This window comes from Mixophyes fleayi, chromosome 11, assembly GCF_038048845.1.
Source record: "Mixophyes fleayi isolate aMixFle1 chromosome 11, aMixFle1.hap1, whole genome shotgun sequence".
Taxonomy (NCBI): Eukaryota; Metazoa; Chordata; class Amphibia; order Anura; family Limnodynastidae; genus Mixophyes; species Mixophyes fleayi.
Window position 1 is genome coordinate 25,944,227 of NC_134412.1, and position 18,010 is coordinate 25,962,236.

Sequence of the window (18,010 nt, forward strand, 5' to 3'; positions counted from 1 at the left end):
ATTCAATTAATGACCCAAAAGACTTCAGCATTATTTATTGTCTTGCATTCTATTTGGTTAATAGAATAAATCCCAGGCAGGTGCCAATATGTTATATGTAAGTAAGATTGACAATAATATTAATATTGGAGCAATAGAGTGCTAAAGCTGCTAGAACTTAATCTTGACACAAATAGTGGACATAAACCACAGCAAATAATCATATATTAGCTTTGATTCCTCTACAGTGAGTTACACTAATGGAAGAAAATGTCAAATTTAAAGAGAATGAGCATTATAACAAATACCTGTCATACACATTCAATGGTATTCAAATTAGATGGCGAATTGAAAAGTTTTAATTAAATAACAGCTTTGCTTTAAATGTTACCGGGACACAGTAAAGGAGAGAAACTGCTCAGTGCATTATCTGGGGTGTATTGGAGGGGCTATGGACTTTAATGTAATTTCTATATATCAGATTTGCATTTGTTCACCAAAAATAAAACTCTACCAACAGCAAATTTTGCCTGGGGGACACACAGTGCAGATTCACAGCCTCCCACATGGGTGAGAGTGTGAGGGATGGATGCTGTATAGGAACTCAATTACTTACTTCCCATACAAAAAAAAAAGGCTGGCTGGCTTGGGAGCGGGCACTCACTTACCTGTCTCCTCTGTGGAAAACTCCGGCATCCTGCTCCTCTGGGCGGCCGCGGCAAGATCAACTACCCTGTTGAAAGTGAAAAACACTACCGCGCAGGTGCAGAGAGCCGTCTCTCTGCACCTGCGCGGTAGTGTTTGTTACTGAAGCGTCGCCGCTGCCGACATCACAAGTGACGTCTTCTCCGTAAGCTCCGCCCTAACAGCGGAGGGGGCAGAGCTTCAACGAGGCCGGGCCTACTGGTGATTAGACCGGCTGCCCGGCAGACCAGTCCGACGCTGGAGGTGGGGACACGGTGTGAATTGACCTTGCATCATTTAGTATGTTTCAAATTATAATATATAATGTTAAAAAGAAGCTAAAATTAATTTCACACCATCAAAATACCTAAAGCTTCTGTCCGGCTTAGGAGGCCACCGACCATTCAGTTCATATTTCCTACCAGCACTTTTAAATTACAACTGTATTTATAATAGATGCTCTGTTATTGTGCATCTAGTGTCCATAAATCACGTGTTCAGTAAATACTGATAAACATAAATTGAAAACACTCCCTTAGAGAACAGCCAGGTGGCTGTTGTCTTGTTGACATCTGTTGTTCCCTCAGGTGTAGTACATACTGAAAAAAAAATAGAAAGGTACAAGCACCTACTAGTGTAGTAAAGTGCACTTAGTGCATAAACATGTACAAAGTGCATGCATGTTAATAGACATAGAAAATGAAGCTTAGCTGAAGATTAAACTATTGGAATACTCTATAACGATTCCTCTTGGGCAATTTCAGTCTATTGTGGCATAAGAGAATATCAAATAAAACTACAGCAAGCAATAGTGTAGTGAGTATAATAATCCGTAAAGTGAGTGCCCTTATGGAATATAAAGTGTTACTAAATGAATCATATGTGATCAGCTTATCTGGCAATTTATACAGTTATGGTCCTCTAAAGCCATTGTTCCAGGAGGATGTCAAATCTTTCTAATTCCCAGACAAGAGAGTGACAAGGAGTAACAATATAGTGTAGTACGGGGAGGTCAGTACGGTGGCTCAGTGGTTAGCACTTCTGCCTCACAGCGCTGGGGTCATGAGTTCAATTCCCGACCTTATCTGTGTGGAGTTTGTATGTTCTCCCCGTGTTTGCGTGGGTTTCCCACGGGTGCTCCGGTTTCCTCCCACACTCCAAAAACATACAAGTAGGTTAATTGGCTGCTATCAAATTGACCCTAGTCTCTGTGTGTGAGTGTGTGTGTGTGCATGTGTTAGGGAATTTAGACTGTAAGCGGCAATGGGGCAGGGACTGATGTGAGTGAGTTCTCTGTACAGCGCTGCGGAATTAGTGGCGCTATATAAATAAATGGTGATGATGATGATAGTGTAGTAAGTAACAATTGTTTCATTTATAATAAAATACACATTCATAAAGCAAATAAATTAAAGCTTATCAGGATTACCTTTATAAAGTCCCAAAGTGCTGCGCCCTATAGATAAGATCAGAACTTTTGGCAGAGATTAAGCAGCCACAGACCGCTCCTTATATTATAGTATGTGATTTGTATTCATTTGTTATTTCCAATTTTCTGTCTTATTTTGTATTTATCTGCACATCTCCTGAGGCTGGACGAGTAGTTGTGCTTCTGTGTTCTACCCAATATTTCTTTTATACGTTTGCCTTTTGATATGTAAACCATGTTACAGATATTAAGCTCTGTCCTGGTAGTTGGCGCTATTGACGCTCCTTAAAGGTTTCATGTATATGTTTCACAGCTATAAGAACCAATGGTTTTAGTGGAATTGATGTTGGAGAAATGTTCTTTTATAATGGAAGTGAGCCTGTAAATATTTAATTTTACTTCCACTCCTATAAGTAAACAGGATATTTTGGAACAATATCTGTATCCAAAGATTAACTAGTCTATTTTCTGAGCGTATTTGTGTTGTCCTGTCATTTGTGGCCATGGACCTTTACTTTTTTTGACTTCTGTCTCTAGATATTGGTACCAGGATATAAGAATACAAGGTGTCAGTTGTATTAAAATACAGTAGGTGAATGGCTTTAAGTAGATAGCCTATTGCTAATAAGAAATCTATGCAGTCCTTAGAATAGTCTATTAAATGTAATGAAAGATTAGCATTTTGTCTGTATATCATACTTGCTTATTTTTAGTTGGGACCCTCCGTGAGATGCCGGATAGAGGGCGGGAGGAGGCGGAGTGTGGTCAAACACGTCATTTTGGCCCCACTCCCGACTAAATCAACATTTGTTGCAGGGGCAGGGCCAAAATGACGCGATTTACCACGAAGGAAAGGGGGCAGAATGCGGGAGAATTGCCTGCTCTCACTGGAGTCCGGGAGACCTAGATGGAATTTGCGAGTCTCCCAGACATTCCGAGAGAGTTGTCAAGTATGCTGTATATTGACCTTTAGCAATGTCCTTCTTTGGGAGTTCCAGATAGAAATCAATTAATCAGAAATGAATGCCAATGTTTTCTGATAGACGTAAATTTGCTTATATGTCATTCTTAGGTCCAATAAGACTATGGAATCCTCATGTACGTTACTCGTGGATCGCCTGTTGAGAATGTTTATATTTATATTATTGACAGATGAATCAATCTGTTTACTGATATTTCCAACATGGATTACTCTTTGCTCACTTTAAATTCACTGAAACACTATTAGCTGTATGGACATAAAATGTCCATAGATCTTATCTGTTACTTGGAGGCTTTTACTTCTAGTCATTTTATATATAAACACTTAGGGGATCATGCAGCATATTTGCACCCGTAAGCTGAGTTAGACTTATCTCAAGGCAGTGGCGGAACTACCGGGGCCCCATAGAGATAATGAGGCCCACTGCACGGGGATCTAGCAAGCTGTGGGCCCCGGTTCCCTCCTCCCTGTTTCCTTACACCAGGGCCCACAGTTCGCTAGTTTTGCCTCTGTCTGAAGATGCATCCAGCTCCGTACCAGTATCATATGCGTCAGGCGTTCTTACACCCAGATACACTTACATCCAATAAGGTCATAAGCACATCTGTTTTGATAGTGAAAAACACATTTGCTATCTGGTTTGATTAAAAAAAACCAAAATCCCTCTATAATACAGCAGGTATAATCTCCCTTCTTGTGTACAAATGTAGCAAACAATTCACTCTAAAATACACCCACAACATATAGGCATGTGCAATAAAGAAAGCTTCAGATTTGAATCCGCAACCAGCCAATCAGAAGCGGCTAACTACTGCTGCCAACAGTCGTCATCATCAATGTGTATTTGCACTAGCCCTGAGGCACCCGTAAGGAATATGACTACCGCTAGACTCACCTCCCAGGTACCCACTCTACCTCCCGTTCTGCCAGCTTGCACGTGTGCGCACGTAATGTCCGTGCTGGCACAGGAGTGGTACCTGTATGAACAGCAAATAGAGGATACTCGTGAGTCGTGACTGGATGAGTCAGCACAAGGTTTGCATTAAAAGTAATATTTCATTGTCCTTTTATATATTTATTTATTTATTTTACTTTATGAGAAGAGACAGTTTTGTATAGTTAAAGACTGTAGGGCCTATTAAAGCATTTACAGAGTTTTTATTTTTGCTTTGCTCTATTTATTCACCCTGTTATCTATCACAAGCGACCTTATTATTTATCAAGCACTTTGGCAGTAATTACCATTGCTCCACTGCTTGGCTATTACTGGCGTTGCCATAACTTTTACTGTAAAAGAAAAATAGTCTTCCCCTTCGCTCTGCTACACAATACAGTCTCTGCTGACGTGCTACCCGTACACAAACTTCAACCTATCTATTTATCTTTTCAAGTTCCAACTGGATTATGTCTGACTAAGACAGCATTTATCATGTGTGGCATCTTTTGGGAGGATAACATTTATTATTGCCTACATTTTGGGACACAATCATTTGCATTATTAGCAATGAAGAATTGTTTTATTTAACAATAACTGTGGGGCACTATAACATGTTTAAACAGAAGTGGTGACAATATTTTATATATTTATGCAAGAGGAGAAATGATTATATTTAATAATATACATTTTAATTGGGCCATTACTATATTATTAATTTCCTGGTACCCACCGGCCAGGCGTAACAGGAAGGGCCCAATCCTACTTGACATTAGTTTGAGCATCCCTAAGTGTGGGGCCTAGGCATAACTAGGTGTAGGGGTTAATTGGCTGCTATCAAATTGACCCTAGTCTTTATGTGTGTGTGTGAGTGTGTGTGTATGTTAGGGAATTTAGAGTGTAAGCTCCAATGGGGCAGGGACTGATGTGTGGGAGTTCTCTGTACAGCGCCGCAGAATTAGTGGCGCTATATAAATAGATGATGATGATGATAGGGGCCCTAGAGGACTGGGACCAATGCTAAGTAGCAGGGCCCAACACTGAAGGGGAGGGAGGTGGTTTTTTTCTTTATGGCGATTTCCCCTAAACCGCATGTGGGTTGGGTTAAATTGCATGAGATTTAAGGGTTTTTAAACCCTTGCATATCACTGTCAGTTTAACTTTCACCCTCCAAAACACAAGGTAGTAAATCTTGCAGTTTGTTGGGCAAAATAACCGACGAGGTGTGACGATTCCGAACATGACTTTTAGTAAATTTAGCCCTAAATCTAAAATTCATTGATGAACACAACTCTATCACCATTAACTTGCTAGACTTACACTGAGAACTCTTAATCTTAACTCCATAATCTTTCTCAAACCAGAGAACTACAACTTTTTTTTTAGAGCAGCTGCCACAAAACTCTGTAGCTCAACAACATTCCAATCCATTAATTCAGATGCAAAATAAAGACTCTGTACAAGTTATTCCACAGTTGTAGCCAAATGCTTGACAGAGACATTTCAAGAAAGACTATACAGCAGGGCTTAAGTTGTCAATAATAATGAAGTGAACCTTTTTCCCAGATGTATGCAGGGAGGATATTTATATATTAAAGAGTATTGGGCCAAAGAACTGTGCTACCAATACACATTTAGTCCTTGTATACAACCTCGCCATGTTAACATACAGGGGAGGGCTGGCAAACTTCAGCCCGGGGGGCAGGACTCAACTCAACTTCCTATTTTAAAAGGGAAAAAAATGCAGGTGGTCCAGTGACCCAGCCCAAGGTAGCCCACTATGGGACCGGCCTGGGGGGCAGATGCCCCCCTGCCCAGCCTGCCCCTGTTAACATATGTAGAAAAGAGAGTAGAAGAAATTGATAAGTGAACCATGATTAATATGCAACTTAGCACCCCAACCCCCCTGTGACTGGATCACATATAAATAACTTATGGTATAAATTTATTGAAAGGAAATAGTGTAAAGAGCGCTTATTTATATAAATTGCCTATGCACTTGTTTTTAATATTGTATATATTTTGGTAAGGGAAATCTTTAATTTCTGAGACCAGGATAGAATTTTTTTTTCTGTTTACCTTTCTAAAACAAATGCCTTTTCTGATGTATATGTCTGATACAATAAGTCTTTGTTTACAAAGCCTTTTGTGCATTGTGATGTGAGGAAATGGCTTGTTTTGAGGTTTGTACTATTTCTTTGGGAGTGTGTATTCGGCAACTGTCTGAAGTATTCATGCCAGTTAGACGTTTTGACTTGCTAGTGGGTCTCCTGCCTCTGAAATAAGATGCAGGATATCACAGCAAGGTTTTTTAAGAATTTCATAGCTAAGTGTAAATATTATTGGCTTTGCAATGCAAGTAAATCCATGTTTGTGTAAACAGGTTATATCCTGATGCTAAAAATAGCCTGTGTCTGAACTGTATAAAAGGCACTAGCTTGTATTGGAAACTGGTTCTTCTGATTTCAACTGACCTAATCACTGGTACCTTTAACCAGTGAGAGCAAATAAACATCTTGCTTCAAAGACGTGCTTGAAAACATCTTCAATATTGCTGTATTCGTGTGACCTGCAGATTAGACACTAAATCTAATCCATTCTCTGGCTGTCTCTGAGGTTTGGACCCAAGCTTTCTGGTACTACCCCTCTGCCTGCTACCCATATAGCTATGGTCAGTGTGATAGGCCAAGGGGGATCCATCCACAGCTTCCCTGATGCATAGTAAGAGGTCAGGAGTACCAGCCCAGGTACGCCAGTAATGGCATACACTCGCAGCATCAGTTACCCAGAAGAAACCCGGTACTGGATGCTGGTAAGGAGTCCAGTGGTCGCAGCACGCGTAAGCCCCTCCTACTGCGGCAAGAGGGCGCATTTGGGATAACAAAAGGCAACGGTGGCAAAGTAAGCCCAGCCGGTTCTCAGCAACAACAGACAGGGTAGCATAGGCGGTCCATCCTGTCACACCCCCCAAAAAAGATGAAGATGTAACATTCACAAAAATACAGATCTATTAGGACAAACACAAACAATAACAAATCAACATATTCTTGTTACATTTGTATTATTAATAAATTTATTTTCACATTTTATCATAACTTTAATGCAATACTTGTGTCTTCACTCTCACTTAGACCCAATTAGATGTGCATGCAACGCTCCATATTACCACTGTAGATGTGCATGCACACATAATATGCCAATGAAATATATTCTGTGAGTAGTATTTGCAACATTAATGGTTTCCTATTGCTGGGTCTACTGACTGCGTACTGAGGCTCAGCCACACATACACAGAACAATTAGAATGTGTCATGAGAGAGGTGAAGTTTATCCACTGCTTGCATCACTGATGAGGCAGCTCATTCAGAGCTCCGTTCTATCAAGCTAGTTCGAAATGGGGCTTAGAGGTTGCAGAGTCTCATTGGTTTCATGTTTTGTCCACGTCTGTGGACTCCGTGCCCCATTTTACTTCTTCAGCAATTCCATACCTCCCAACTGTTCCGATTTTGGAGGGACATCCAGAGTCGCAGACTGCAGAAGGGATGGGGCTTAACAAAAAGTGGGTGGGGTTTACCTAAATTTGTGCATTAGTTACATATTAAACATTACTATGTGGCATGTTTCAATACTCCCTCCTGTCCTCCCTGCACCAAAATTCTCTGTCATCCCTTATTGAAGACTGAGCAAAGGCTTGAAATGAAGTGTGGCAATGTGACCACCTTTCCCACCTCTTCCCTCTGAAGTGCTTCCTGAGAGAATGGTGATCTATTTTCCTCCCTTACATCCTCAACTTATATGCAAGATTACTTTTTCTGTGGCTTGATGATTAGGTCATTTAGGGGAGCTTAATTTAGTTATACATATGCCCTCAACCCACCCCCAATCCCAAAGTGCTGATGGGTTAAGAACAATATAGGGCACATGAAGTAGTCACGGGGTGGGTTGGGGCACCTGGAATGGATAAGGGACAGTTTTCTCAGCTGTGGGAGAGACATACCTGCTGGTCAGTGCATCTTTGATCTCCTGGTCAATTGAGAGAGGGTGAGTATGGTAAGCAGCCCTCCAGCATGTATTTACCACTGATTCTTGTCCCCACAGAGATCTGAGTCTTTCATCCCGTGTTCTAGGTCTAGCTTATGTTCACCCTGTGCTGTCAGTGGAACCCTGCTCCTTCCTCTATCTCTCAGTCTGTGGGTATAAAGAGCAGCGGAAAAAGTGAACCACCTGAGCCTCCGTTATTGCCACTGGCTCATGTGGGGCTCTGAATCTAAGTGTGCCAGAGGACTGTGAAAGGGGACAAGGATCACAAGTTGTGGCTCCCAAAGTTTTTTCCAGTAGTCTGCTGGCATACTAAAAAGGTACCAGAACAAAAGCCAAAATCCAGTAGCAAGCCAACGGTCAGGGGCAGGCAGCAGTAATGCAGTGTTATGGTACAGCCAAGGTCAAGTTAAGCAATAACAAGCAAAGTCAGAACAGGAAGCCAAGGTCAAACCCCAGGCAACAAACAGGACAAAGTTTAAAATATTTTGCATAGGAGGCTAAGACTTGATGTATTCTTAAAGCCTCTTAAACTTACTTTGATGCTGATAATAACAAAATGATGTATGCGTATGGATTGTACACACACACACACACTTTCTGACAACCATTCACTTTGTTTTGCTAAAGTATACATTTTGCCTACAGCATTCAGAAACATTATTGCTCAATAAAACCAATGGAATTCTATGAGAATGCTCATTCAAGCACATAGTACACAAATGAATGAACGCATGTTAAACACTGTGGTAAAGTGAGATTAAGTTACCATGCTTTAGTGAGCATTTAACATGCATTTTTCTTTTCAATGCTCATGTATCCAAACTCTAACAGGTCGCATAAGCAAGACTGTGTGAGACTGAGGGGTTTGACAACTTTCGTGATTGGTTATGAGGGTAATGCAGATGAAACTATGAGCAATTCAATTAAACAAGTACATAGCAGAGAGCTACAGAACCAGTAACTGATCTGTAAAAATGTAGAAGATGGCACAGTGACAAGATAGTTGGACAGCACGGTGGTTAGCACTTCTGCCTCACAGCACTATGGTCATGAGTTCAATTCCCGACCATGGCCTTATCTGTGAGGAGGTTGCATGTTCTCCCCGTGTTTGCGTGGGTTTCCTCCAGGTGCTCCGGTTTCTTCCCACACTCCAAAAACATACTGGTAGGTTAATTGGCTGCTATCAAAATTGACCCTGGTCTCTCTCTGTCTGTGTGTGTCTGTTAGGGAATTTAGACTGTAAGCTCCAATGGGGCAGGGACTGTTGTGAATGAGTTCTCTGTACAGCGCTGCGGAATCAGTGGCGCTATATAAATAGATGATGATGATGATGCACAGTCATCATATTGTGATTCTAACCTCTTCTGACCTCTTTACACTTTATACATTACCTCCACACTTTCTCACAAAATGATATACTAAATTAATGGTGGAAGGTAGAGAAGAGTGATGTTGCTGCAAAATTCTACTTTTGAAAGTAAATCTGAACTGATTAAACAATCTTACAGGAAATGTACAGCAGCATCTATTTTCCTATGATTGACAGCTTAACTAAAATGGCAATTGTCGAACTAGCAGGGGGGGGGAACTTTAATCATACTTGCCAACATTTTTTTTTCTTTTTCCGGGAGATGCCGGCTGGGACGTGGGCGTGCAGGGGGCGGGGCTGCGAAATCGCGTCATTTTGGCCCCGCCCCCATGACGGAATGACGCAAATCGCGTCATTTTACAGCGGGGGCGGGGCTAAACACCGCGATTCCGGGTGAATCGCGGCGTTTAAACTGAATTTTTCCCCCTTCCTATCAGGGAGATTGCCACACTTGTCCGGGAGACTCTCGCAAAATGCGGGAGTCTCCCGGACAATCCGGGAGAGTTGGCAAGTATGACTTTAATTGAGAAAGGACTTTGACTCACTGCCAGTGTAACAGAGGCAGGAGTGCAGAGCAAATGTAGGGCGGATTGTTAAAATTAAGAACATAAAGATGATGGGGGTGTAACAGAAATAGGCACAATGAGGAAATGGCGATAGACAATTTTAAAAGAAGAGCTTGCGTAACATTTTACACAAAATTATAATTTAATGAAATACATCACACCACACCACAATCTCAAATGAAAGAATAAACTGCATAGTGTTGATGTCCTTCTTTTCATGCACCCAATGTCCATTTGATGTTCATCTTTTAAATTTATTCGTAGTGTAAATAAACACAGATTAAATTTTTCAAAAGATCACAGTTTTTTTTATATATATATATATGAAAAAAAGTGGCGGCGAGAGCTGGACAGTCAGCAGAACTATTTGCAAATCCAAATAGTGGAAGGTCAGACCATTTCTCCACTGGTCCCAGGAAATAAGACACGGACACAGATTTAAATTTTGGCACACTAATGTCATAGTTTTATTTGTATAAATGATGGTGGCAAAGAAAGCAATGCAAGTTCAATTATCAAGCTAATACTATACAACCAAACATAAGGAAGGCCAACCAGCCCAGAATTCCAGGAGCTAACTTACAATGTCAGAGAGACTACAGCCCTTCTGGCCTCAACGTGCACATTTGCTGAAACAATGCCCAGGGCCTTCACAGAAGGAGAGACATAGATCGAAAGGGAAAGAATTCTGCGGCCAAACATAAACTCTTGTGCCATGTATTAAGAACTGCCTGCACTGCTTTTCCGCCGAACCTGTGTTCCTTTAACGAACACACAGCAGACTACCACCTCATCCATCCCAGGATCTCTGCTGAAGAGCCAAAAGTATGGGCTAAGATATTACCCAAACCTCCATCCTCCGCACCACATTGGCTCTGTAACGGTAAGGATGAGGGTAGCAGAATTCAATCATAGAGTGTTGTCAGCTCTTAAGCGTGGGCCAGCTATCGGCTATGAACTGCAAATCAGCTCTGATTTGAGTTGCTACCTCTTCAATAAATCTCTCTCAATTGATCTCTGGCAATTATATAAAACACTAAATACTTAAAATTGGCCCAGTTCATCCCCCGAACAGCTCCTTATGTACAAACATCAAGGAAAACGTATACAAAATATTGTATAGATAGTATACGGTTCCCAAATGGATAAATATGAGTTTTCTGTACACCTCTGATCTTGTAAAGGTTGAGAGCAGCCCGTCCCACAGATTGTGGACCTGTCCTAACATAACTTCACAGTGGAAGAGTATATTGTCTTATCCTAAATAAAAAGAATGTCTGCATCCATGAATCTCTTTAATATTCCTGATCCCCCGCCTATCCCAGGTCCAAGCAAACAAAGAAGCTTAATTTGCACATATTGAATTCTATGAATTGTTACATAGTTACGCATTGGAAACAGATAATCATCAACAAGATATGATGAAGTATATATAGGAGTATATCAAAAATATAACACAACAAATGGTTTTATGAGCACTTGGCTCTCATTGACAACCCAGAGGCCCCCTCTACCTCAGTGCACATACCTCACTCAACAGAATTATAACATTGACTTAACTCACCAAACAACTATTCGTGACAGCTTAAAAACCATAACAAATTCCTCCTACACCCTAAGCCTTCATTATGAAGGAAACCATAGAGCCACACCCAAGGGTGTCCTAACCATAATCACTGTGACCTTCATCATTCCTAAAATCACAGTAATAACCTCTTAGTTATAGATATACAGTGATACATATAAAGTAGGGATCATCAGAAAAAAGACTTTGAATATGAATTTTACATTGGTAAATGTTTTTGGAATATTTTTTCTCTTGCATAATATATGCCAATTACTAAAGTGGCCTCTTTTTCTCTAACTGCATCAGTATAACAATACTAAATAACATAACATCTCAAATCTCATATCAAAATACTCTCCCTTCCACCCTGTTAGATCTACCTCTGACCTGCGCCTTGTCTCGTCTCTGGTAACCACCTCTCACTCGCGCCTACAAGACTTCTCCCGTGCTGCTCCCCACTTATGGAATTCCCTACCACACTCAGACTTTCCCACAGCCTTCAAATCTTTAGATGCTCTTTGAAAACCCATCTCTTTTTTAGAGGTGACCTTATCCCCGATAACACTACTCACACTAATGCACCCTCACAACTGTCCCAATCTCCACTCTGAGCCACACTCGCTCCTCTTGTTTCAGCTGTGCCCTCTTCCCTTTAGAATGTAAGCTCTCTAATGAGCAGGGTCCTCCATATCCTTTGTTTTAATGTCCAAGTTTATTTTGTTTACCTTGTATTTCCCTGTTTTATCTATGTATTGTTTTCCCTACTGTATGGCGCTGCGTAGCACTGTGGCGCATTACAAATCTACGATAATAATAATAACAACGATAAATGTAGTTAGCCTCCTCCCCACCTACATACATATTTTTCACTTTTCTTTATTCTGTAACTCTTCCTTTTCTCCCATCTTTTATGCTGCAAAACACATAAAAAATAAATAAATAAAGAGAGAGAAAATGCAGAATGTTGCACACAGCTACATGGCATACATAAAGCCATTTACATACCTAGCAGGTTAAATGAAGGTTTGAGGGCTGCAAATGTAGCCCTCGAAGAGTATAAGGTTGCCCATCACTGGCTTACATCCTAAAGGGCAGGGATTGATGTTGGTTGTTCTTTACTTACACACAAAGCTACTTTTACATTTCTAACTGCTTCCCTTTCTGTAGTTAACATTGTCTTTGTGTGCCAAATATTCTGGTCATTTATTAAAGATAGAATTGTTTTGCATTTATATCATTTATACGCCAGAAAGTCCCCCAAAGCATTTAATCATTCAATAATACAAAAGAGTATTTAGATGATGTATATAATATGTCTATAAACTTTTTGGGAAATTCCAGCCCAGAAAAAGTCCTGTTTCCTCCCAAACAATGAATAAGTATTAATTAATACATTAGTAGCAATTTAGCCACTATAATTATGTTCTGCTAAAATGTACAAATAAGATACACATGTAAATTCACAAGCTATTTTGGCATGTATCTCTGTAGAGATGCCAATTTCTCTTGCCTAAAGTAACGTAGACACTCGGTTTAGGATATGCCAGCTCATACCTCGTAGAATTAGTCAGCTTATATCCAAGGGGAAAATCTACTAGAAATGGAAAGTGAATTCATTGTCCAAACTCTCTAATCTGCCAAGCAGCAATTTACTCTCAAAATCAGAGATGTGGTGATTTTGGGGTATTTACCAGTGAAGTTCTCAAAATAATGCAGCTGTCATCATTCATTAATCTCTCTGGATGTCGGATCATGTTTGTGTTTATTTCATTATTTTACTATTTTTGGATAGTGGGCAGGCATCTTAGGGAGTCTGGTCTATTATACTGGGACTACTGGGGTCTTAATCTTGTTTATCTTTGACAATTCCAAAAGGCAATTTACTTATCTTAACCATGTTCTTATACATTACACTGCAGAAATCATCAGTAATTTAGTACAAAGATTTTTTTCGGAGGTTTGAAAGCTAGTGACTTCTATGGCGATTTCCTTTTAATAGATTCGGCATTTTGAAAACTGCCATGTAAAAAATAGCAAATTTAAATAGCTTTTGATGAAGTTTGGGCTTATTTAGACCCCCTTCCCTATGTTCTTATGGTATTGCATATCAGAAAAAATACAGCAGACATTCACAGCCTGGTACAGGGTTATACTGTAAACTACCAGGACATAGATATATAGAAGAAGAACTATAGGGTCTATGCATCAAGCAAGAACTTACTTAAAAAATGCGGAAACTGCTGTTTCCGCATCCTTTAAGTAAGTTTGCTATGTATTAACTGCCTAACAGAGGAGATTTCATATAAATCGTGCAGCATCGCAGTTCCCATAGATTACTATGGGGACTGCGATGTTCTGCAAAGCATGAAGCTTTGATAAGCTTTGCATTGCACAGACAGGTAACGTCATATCAGGATGGCGTTAGCTGTCATTTCCTATGGAATTCTGCTGAAGCCTCTCTGGCTTCACAGAAAACGGTACAGTGGAAGTACTGTGCTCCCCCTGTCACCGGCAGCGCTAAGCTGCCTGTAAGCAGGAAAAAAAGTTTGCAGTATAGGGGTCACTTTGCCGAGGCTCCCAGAGTAGGCTCTATGTGCAGCAATGCATATTTAGCTGTACCGCATCTTATGGATGCATAGACCCCTATATGAGAATGTGAAATATGTAACATACAGGTCACCCAGCTGTTGTGTTTTACCACAATTGACTGTGGAGAAACGCGTCAGATGGTTTACCAATTTATGGCTATTGTAATTTTGGAGCTACAAGCATTTCTGAACTCATTGTTTGATTTACAAAGAAAGCATAGATAGATTTGGATTCTAACACCTGACCAGATTGCTGTGCCTTAAGAAGAGATATTACCCACATCACCAGCATCGGAATAAGGGTTCCACTATACATCCTCCAGCCCCAGGAGGGGAGTGTAGCAAACTGCGATTTTTTTTTCCTGGCATTAAGATCGGAAGAAACGTCATCCACAAAGCTGGCCAATAGGACAACTATATCAGTGACTACAACCCACAGAGAGCAGTGTGTGGACTGCTATTTACGTCTATGATTAGAAAGCATTGAAAATCTTGCTATTATAGAAGGCTTGTTTACATAAACATTTTAAGAGGGACTGTTAGGGGTATTAGGGTTAGGAGTTAGGGTTAACCCTAACTCTAACCTTAACTCGTAAAATAGAACTTACATGACATAAATGATAGGCGGGTCCGTCCATCGCCACTTTAAGACAAGTCGCGGGTGGTGATGACGTCATTTTCTCCAATCGGCCACAGAGCGAGTCGTGATTTGAAGTAATCTGCATTCCGGTAAGTAATTTTTTTGGCAGGTCATTGTACTATTGAATCGGACTCCTCATGTCGTTGTCTTCTCTGTCGGGGTAGTCAGTACCGTGAAACTGACCACCACCGTGACTAGGGTGGCCATTTAACGTGCTGACCAGCCTGTCTCACAGTGATCTGTCTTTCCTTTCATGTTCAATGACATCGCCAATGCCTCCCAAAAAAAAACGAAAGAATGAAAAAGCGACTTGAAAATAATCAGACTTACCTTGAAGACGACGCTGGAGATCACCGAAGAAAGCAACATAATGACAGCAAGGCATTCTGATTGGAGAACTGACCGGCAATGCAGCCTGACGACATCTTTAAAGCGGCAATCTGGGTACCCCTAAGGTAAGTGTTTAAGTGTTTAAACACTTAACCTCACATTGCCGCTTTACATTTTTAGTGACAAGACGTCGCAATGACGTCAGGCTGCCCTTCATGAGCAGATCAAATATCACTTTTTGGCTTATAATAGAAAAACTTTTTGCATTTCTTTCTATTTCTAAGTCTACCCAAACAGATTTTATTACATTGTAATTACTTTGATAGATAGGATAGGATAGTGCAGCCCCAGAAATTCACTCTACAATTTATTTGCTTAGTTCAGCAATACCATTGGGTCTATTTATTAAAGAGAGAAATGTCCAATCTCTGTTGAAAGGGCTTCTCCACATCTATGGCCTAGCTATCGCTGCTTGGGGCAAAAGCTTCCACATATAAAGCATGGGTAGCCAACTTACCTAAGGAATGCTCCACCACAATCCTCACATCTCAGGAAGCCAATAACAGGGTATATTAATTGAATAAATAAATGCTTTATTTAAATAAACCATTTTTTCCCATCGTGATTTCAGCAATTTAATTTTTTTTACATTTTGTAGTTTTCTTTTTCATTTTTCTTTTATTTTATTTTATTTATTTATTTTTTAAAATAGGAACTGGAAGACCAAGTCAGGCCATCCAGTTCCACTGCGTATTTGTGAACCGGCAAGCTTGGTCACGCATGCGTAAATTCACCAAGACTGACTCAGAGAAGCGGTGAGACTTTTACCACTGCTGGCTAGTATCTCCGGGCAGCTGAGTATCACGATATGTTATTGGTAAATTGTGCCGATAACAGCTTTTCTGTTGCTGTGATATTATACGCCCCATAATAATAAATGGGAGCCCAAATATATGTACTTTATTCAAAATCAAATTATAGTATCGAGGGACACCATTTGTTTCAAAAGTTTTGTTTCTTAAAAACTTGATAATACCCCACATCTACACCCAGGGTGTGATTAAGGGGAGATAGGGTCCCCCCTCCCCTTTTTTTATACTGGGGGATTTAAAGGATATAATGGAACTTTCAACTAATAATGTTTGATCACTTATAGTATGGATCTATAGCTATCTAGCATGCCAGCTAAAATTTAATTCCTATTACTTCCACTCTCATCGCATCCTCCCATTCCCGGTTACAGGACTTTTTTCGGGCTGCATCCACTTTGTGGAATTCCCTCCCTCGCACAGTAAGACTTTCCTTTAGTCTTCAAACCTCTCTGAAAATCCACCTCTTCAGGCAAGCTTATGATATTCCTCAACCACCATCTTAATCTCCCTAGGTTACCCTATTACCACCCTCAATACAGTTAACACAAGACAACAACCCTCTGACCAACATTGCTGTGTGACTGATCACACAGCCCACTCAATACTTTAACCTTTGCATTCTAGCTGGTCCAGTGTACAATATGATGTAGCACGTGCCCTTGTGTTTCTAACTCCCATTGTTCCATAGATTGTAAGCTTGCGAGCAGGGTTCGCTTACCTCTCTGTCTGTATGTATTACCCAGTATTGTTTTATTAATGTTTGTTCCCAATTGTAAAGCGCTACGGAATTTGCTGGCGCTATATAAATAAATTTTGATGATGATGTTGATGATGGATACTAAGCATTAGGGAAGACGAGGGATCGGGAACTGTGTCATAAAATGTGAATGTTAAATGCTTTGGATACACCAGATCAGGCCTGTTGTAGGAAAGACGGAAGACGAAAACATTTATTTAATTAGCAAAGTATCATGTGGTGCTAAATTTAAAAACTGTTATTTTGTACACATATAGTGATAGATTAAACTCCTCTTAATATGTAAATCATACATGTAATGTAGAAACATTCATTCACACAAGACAGTCATAAAACACTAAAATATAAGCAGTTAAATATCAGTTTAACCATATTGTTTGCATTTGTTATATTGATACAACATATGTCCTGTCAGTCATGCTGGCTGCATTTGTCAGGAGCAGCGTGACCTATGTACCAGTACATTTACCAGCATTCTTGTACAGACATGAGGCGTTGATAAGGTGTCAATGTTTACAATAGAGGACTCTGAGAGAAAAAAAACTGAAGAGATATAAACATAGATTTAAGATTAAAGGTTACAGAGGCGAACGCAGGATTTAGGAAGGGGGGTTTCCGCCCCCCCCCCGGGGAAAAAAAAATAGAGTGAGAGAGAGAGCTCCATTTCAGCGACTCTGAATTCTACAGCAGCCGCGGCGCTGTCAAGAAGAATCCGCGGCAGTGCTGTGTTATACTACAATACAGCACTGCCGCGGACGCTTCTTTGACAGCGCCGCGGCTGCTGTGGAGTACCGTTGGTTCCCGGAGGGGAGGGGTTTCTGGGGAACCAGAAACCCCCCCTGCGTGCGCCACTGGGTTAGAAGATGAGAAAATGAAGCGTCTGAGTGATGCATTTTACATAGGACAAATTAGTCAGTTAGAGTGGGCACAAAGTAAGTGGATATAATACTGTGTAAGACCTTTTCACCCTCTGCTAACATTGTCACTTTATTTATTCAATGACTGACATTACAAAGTGAGCAGCCACTTCCCTTGGCATTTACGAGTGAACATGATTGTTTCTATGATTTTAGTTGCTTTTGAATATTAATGTCAATAATCTCCAGAAAATGTTATTCAAAAGATTCTCATCTGACATACATTTGTGACAATCGGTGTCGTAGTCCTAGATGCCGATGTCGAACTCCACAAATCGGGCCCACAAAAAAATGCAGCCTCCCAGGACAAAAACAGCCATGGTAAAGGCCTGATACAAACGACAGGAGGCCTGTC

General features: G+C 40.5%; 1 protein-coding gene across 3 annotated transcripts in view; it reads right to left on the minus strand.

The window, feature by feature from the left end:
- FLT3LG (fms related receptor tyrosine kinase 3 ligand) overlaps positions 1 to 18,010 on the minus strand; it is a 92,859-nt gene that overhangs the window by 42,979 nt on the left and 31,870 nt on the right. The window contains exon 2 of one of the 3 annotated variants that reach the window (XM_075190705.1): positions 3,970 to 4,051. The exons of the other annotated variants lie outside the window; for them this stretch is intronic. The gene's annotated coding sequence lies outside the window, so the exon portion shown is untranslated. The remainder of the gene's footprint in view (positions 1 to 3,969; positions 4,052 to 18,010) is intronic. 3 annotated transcript variants of the gene reach the window in all.